We start from the raw sequence: 6,000 nt of genomic DNA, 5'->3' as shown, positions 1-6,000 counted from the left end.
CTGCACTGAAGTTTTATGAGAGTTTGAATGTTTGCCTGAGGCAGAGTCAGGCTGCAAATATGATACTGTCAGCAGGGCTTTATTTAGGGGGATTTCAAATGCATGTCAGTCAATAAATAGTATTAATTCTGACCAGTTTGTTGGTTCCCTGCTGTTATAATTCTTGAATTACTCTTAATGGCTGTAAATTGGTCTGCTTCTTTGTAGTTATCTAGATCCAGACACAGAATTGTGCAAAATTACTCGCAAATTACTCGAAAAAGTAATATCAATTACTCGCTCTCCACTCAGGGCCACATAATAAAGGATGGATTGCAGCTGCTAATAGCCCCGCGCAACCGCTAGATTCCCGATCTTAAGATCCAAATCCTCAAATATATTGTACTCATGATTTTACAGCACATACAAGCCCATAAGGTTCTGAGGCTGAGTGATATTTTACATTTTTTTCGTCTTGCAGTGACTCAAGTGGCAAAGTATAAATGTTGCCTTTGCACCAAGAACACAGTAGGCGTAACGTGATCAATTCTGAAAAGATTACCATACTGTGGAGATCGTATACAGTTGCCACCCTCTGCAGCGGCGTGGCTGGAGGCATTATGTTTTGGGGTTGTCCATACACTTGTCCGTCTTACTCTCCTGAATGCAATATCTTAAGAGTGCCTTGAGGGAATTACTTCAAATTCAGCATAAACGTCCACTTGGACTTAACAATAACTATGTCAGATCTTGGTGGTCAAAGGTCAAGGTCAGTGCGACCTTGTCTGTCTCATTCTTGTGAACATAATATCTTCAGAATGCCTGAAGGGAATTCTACTAGAAGTTATAAGAAAAAGTGTCGACAAACGAGGACAACAGGACTAAGTCATGTGAAATGAAGAATTAGGTGCAACAATCCCAAAATGTGATGTCCTTATATGAGGACACAGAAGGTCAAGGGTTGCCCCAAGATTTTGAGAATTATTTATTATCTGCCTTGTAATTAGTTAATCTGACTGTAGTGTTCTGTTGATAGCACAGCTTGTTAGCTTTCGACAATACACTGTATACAACATAGTCACCAAAAAAAACAAAACGGAAAAAATAAAAACTCCCACAGTCTTTCCTTTCCCACCAACCAAGTCTGTATATTTACATGTGCACCAACACTGTGGTACAGAGCAGCATAGTTAAGTAACAGAACTGTCAGCTCATGGGATGCTGTCAGCTGGCTTGCAACATGTCACAGTCTCAGAGACAATTAATGTGGGTGTATGAATCCGCTTGAGCTTTGTGAGGGAGTGTGTGTGACTTCCTTAGAAGTTTCACTTTCAATTAAAGCTCACTTACAAAGCAATTCTCTAATATATTACTGTGCCTGCAAGTACTTATTACTGCCATTTCAGTCACAGCAGTGTAGTTATACCACAGCGAAAGTGGTTAGTGTTTTTAATTGTAGAGCCTTACTGAACACGACCTGTCCACATGTGCATCTCAACAAGTTCAGATAATGATTTCGTCTTTTGTTTTTTTCTGTTAAAGCCTTACTTTACTGCCCATGCAGTATAAAAATGCTTTTTGCAATTTAATATGTTGATTTCAGAACCAAACATGTATTGAAACATTTTTACATCTTTCTATGAGGAGATGTTTGTCCATTTTATGCTGTTATGTTTATCTTTGAAGCTAAAATACTGTACAGTGACTCAGTAAGAGGTTGTCTCCCTTACAGAGCTCATTACCAAAAACAACAACAGCAAAAAGAAAAGCCTGTCTGTATCTGTCTGGTGTAGCCCGATCATTTCTGGCAATGGCTGTATACAGTATCCATGGAAACAGGAAAATAACCTGGCAGAGCTGAGGAGGATGCTGGCACAAAGGAGATGTGTGTCAAGTTTATTGCCTGAAAACAAAGAAATGACAGTGGACAACAGCAACATAATATGTTTCAAGTTAATTAGAGTTAAAAAGAGAAGCCTTAGACCTCGCAAGTAACACATAATGACTCATTCTTCAGGAGGCTAATATCGGAGCTATGAGCTCGCTCAAAATAGCAATGATGTGAGTGGTTTTGCTAATATGAATTAATGACTAGGGGAACCACCAGAGCACCATCCTGCCGAGGGTCCCGAAAAGGCTAAGACCTGGAGTTTGGGAAACTAATCAAACTGACCAAAAGCAAAACCCTGTGTTTGACAAAGCCCCAAAACAAGGACAGTAGCACCAGAGGTGCATTCTCCATTAGTGGGCCACTGGGCACAAATTCATGAGTCCAATTCATGAGTTTCTGGCTGTTATTAGACATCATAACTCAAGAACAGAGGGGCAGACACTTGGTCAGATACCGAGCTGGTGTCCACCTTGAAACTCATGAAAATCTTCTGTGCTGATGTGTGGGAAGTATCCATGTTTTCACAGATATGGATGCAAACTGTAACTGCAACTTGAGCGGTTCGCGGAGTCATACAACCGTCAATCTGTAATTATAGTTGTAGTTATTTTGTGTCTCTTTGAAGTTCCTTTTCATCTCTTTGTGGTCATTTTAAATCTCTCCCTGATCAATATGTATTAATTTAAGCTACATTCAGAGCCAAGTGATGGCCAGGAAAATCCCCTCGCTCTTTGGGTCCCTGTGCCTGTGCCTAGTAGGCCTGTTCAGTGATCTTTTCATGATTGGGACTCAAACTAGATTCTGTAAAAAAAAAAAAAAAGAGTTGGAGTTGTTGCAGTCAGTCATGTTTATCACCCTATCAGCTTCCAAGGATGCTTGTAATGCCTGCTCTCGTTTATTTGATACAGTAAGAGGCTTAAGCGGCCACCTAGTGATTAAATAAAAATTGGGGAAAGCCTTTATTTGAAATGTGACACAACCATGGCAGTTAAATCAACAATTTGGAAGCAATGCTTTAACACTGCCCACCTGCACAAAATATATCTCTTTTTTATAGAGCACTTGGCTGCATGCTGCACTAGTGTTTTTCCCCCACAGTAATCTGTATCCTCTCTGCAGTCTTTTTTTCTTTTCTTTTATCAGGTGTGCAACTCTGCAACTGCCATGAATTATCTATGCCTGTGCATCTGTGCCTCTGCACCATTTTCACACAAACACCTTGCACATATTTGACTGACTGCACCAGCACTTGTTTTTTTTTTGGTTTTTTTTTTTTACTATATCTCAGTCTGCTCTTGTTTCCGAAGTGCAACACACACACCTGTTTTTCACTGTACTTTAAAGAGTAGCAGGCTCTCAGCTTATTCTGCTTTCTTGGTTTCAGAGATCATAGCGCTTTGAGTCTCTTGAGTCTCTCTTTAATGTGTCAACAAAGTCCTCAGGTAAATTCACCCCAGGAGCACTCTGTCTCAGCAGTCGGATGTGTCACGCATCCTGTCAGAACAAGTAAAATGTTTATTAGTGAAAACATTCACTGGATTGCACCATTGTTTCAGATCGCTTAGCGGGAGATAACCTGTAGAAGGTACAAATTCAGATCTGTTGTCTCCAGAGTGAAACTGTGCAGATCAGACTTACCAGTTAAAGCTGCTCACATCCTTAATGGGGTCAAGAGTTAAATCTGCAGTGCTTGTCATCAATAAGCAACACTTTTTCCAAAACTTTTCCGCTCACTCAATGTTTCGTGCTCCACACACAAACACTTACTCATCCACACTTTAACACTCAACAAATTCACACAAACAATTGAGCCTGAAGACGGCCCAAAGGCCCCTCAACAGCAGTTTGGATGCCTTTGAGCGATGTAATGTAATTTGGCAACATTCGATGAAAACGAGGAAAAAACTATGATATGATATTCTTCTTATATTTCACAGCCCCAAATACAATTTATGTGTTATTAGTCTGGAGTTTCAAAGCATCACCTGCACAAGCTGTCATCTCTCATAAATAGAAGTCTACCCCAAAGTCCCAAGTGGAAAGAGGTGTGCTAAATAACTATCAGCAGCTGTTACAATCAAATGATTTCGCTTTTTGTTGCAAACAACCTGTAATTTTCAGTGACAACACCAGGTGGTTCCTCCAACCTCACGTCAGATTTAAAAGTGGCTGGTGCAATAGTGACCTCAACATAGAGAAAGTTTCTTGAGATGAAGTTTTTCAGTGTGAGACAGAGGCCAGCAGTTGTAGGCAGCAAATTAGTCAGGCTGCTGCTCAATAAGAACAAAATATTCTCAAGCGATTCCTGTCTGAACGAATCGAGATTAAATAAACAAAATATGCATCTTTGTTCCATTCGGGTGTTGAAAGCCATGTATTCCACACCACATAAGCATGTACAAAGTCAGAGGCAGTTGATGCAGATTCACAAAAAAAACAACCCAATGTGTGTTTAGCTTGTGCTTCACTACATGTTGTTCCTTTTAAGATGCAAGCTCTGCAAAAAAATCATTATGTGAAATAGGAAAAAGCGACATTCATTCTTTAAATTGAATTGAGTCAAAGAGCAGAAGTCAACACCCTGGTGAGTGCTTGTATTGTGTTTGTGCAACGTGCAGAATCAACCTGCCACAGCTGCCTTTGTGTTTCCTTAGAAAGCTCAGCTCGGTTTGTACTGTCTGGTATGTAAATGTACTTCTCAGGTACAAACATGTTTGGTGATTGGTTGCCTGTGCACTTTGACTTCAAAGTTAAGAGAACTTGTTTTCATGCTTTTTTACTTCTTAACAGTTTTTTTCAGTTGGCTTTGCTTGACATAGGTGATGTAGTTTAGTTTGTTTCTAAATCACATTTGTGTTCTCAAAAGACTTCAGTTAATACAGTTTACAAAAACACCAGCAAACTGCTGTATCACCCCATATTTGTTTGCATGTCCATCATCACAATGTTTACTTGTTAGATTTATGCGTTTTTGCAATTTACCAACAAGAGAAACAGAAAAGAAAGAAAAATTAGTTTTACATGCTCTGTAGACAGGGCGTGTTTATTTATGAAGCACATTTCAAACCCAGATACAGCTTAAGGTGTTTTACATAATGACATTTTTTAGGGCATTTAAAGTTTATGAAGCTTCTTGTTTTACATAGTGCTGAATAAACAAAAATAAAAAAGTTTCAAATAACAACAACAAAAATAACAATGTCTAATGCTCTCTCTATGCTTTTTCTCATAGTAACGTTTCACATTTCCGCTTTTAATAATTACCACGGTCTCTGAACATAAGATGGGATGTTGTGGTTTTGAAGATACTGTTGACTCTCTTTTCACTGTCTACTTTTCTCTCTTTAGAGCATGAGAAGTTGCTTTTTTCTGACTCACTTATTTTTTCTCCCGGTGTGTGGTATCTCATTTACTCCATTCACAACGCTCATCGGATTGCACGGATCTAATTGGCTGAGTAGCATCATGTGAGATGATTTAACGCTTGCATGAATTTCCTGGTTGTTAAACCACTGCTGCCGATGCAGCGCCAGTTAAAATAGAAACACTCTGTCAAAATATAATAATTATCAATCATTTATTTGGCTACAGGTCTGGGTCCATACCTGGGCGATGGAGACGGGCGGCAGCTTAACAATGGAGGCTCGTTTTGGTCATTTCGCTAAGAAGGGGAATGGCGCACCTGCTTGTCCCCCTTCAAATCGCCTGCTGGCTGGCCTGTCCCTGATGACCTAAGAGGCCTTAGGGTTGAAAGGGAAGAAGTAGGTCAGAAACATACTATGGTCCAAAGCCATTAAATAATTCATACACACCCAGCAGTAACTTAAATTCAGTTCTATAGGCAGTGCAGAGACCTGAGAATTAGTGTAATGTATTCAGCTTTCGTAGTCTTTGTCAGAACTCGAGCTGCGGCACTCTGAATGAGCTGAAGCTGCCTCCGTGCTTTCTTGAAGAGACCTGAGAAATGAACATTACAGTGGTAGCCTGGCCTCCTGATGAAGGAATAAATGAGTTTTTTATAGATTGGAAAGATTTCAATTAATGTATCTAAAGCAAGTATTTGATTCCTTTTAAATGTTTTCTAATATGCGTATTTTTTGCTGGACAGAAAAAAATAAGATGTATTTTGT

Source organism: Plectropomus leopardus, chromosome 7 (assembly GCF_026936395.1).
Source record: "Plectropomus leopardus strain MGB_pleo_1.0 chromosome 7, ASM2693639v1, whole genome shotgun sequence".
Classification (NCBI taxonomy): domain Eukaryota; kingdom Metazoa; phylum Chordata; class Actinopteri; order Perciformes; family Serranidae; genus Plectropomus; species Plectropomus leopardus.
This window is presented reverse-complemented; position numbering follows the sequence as displayed.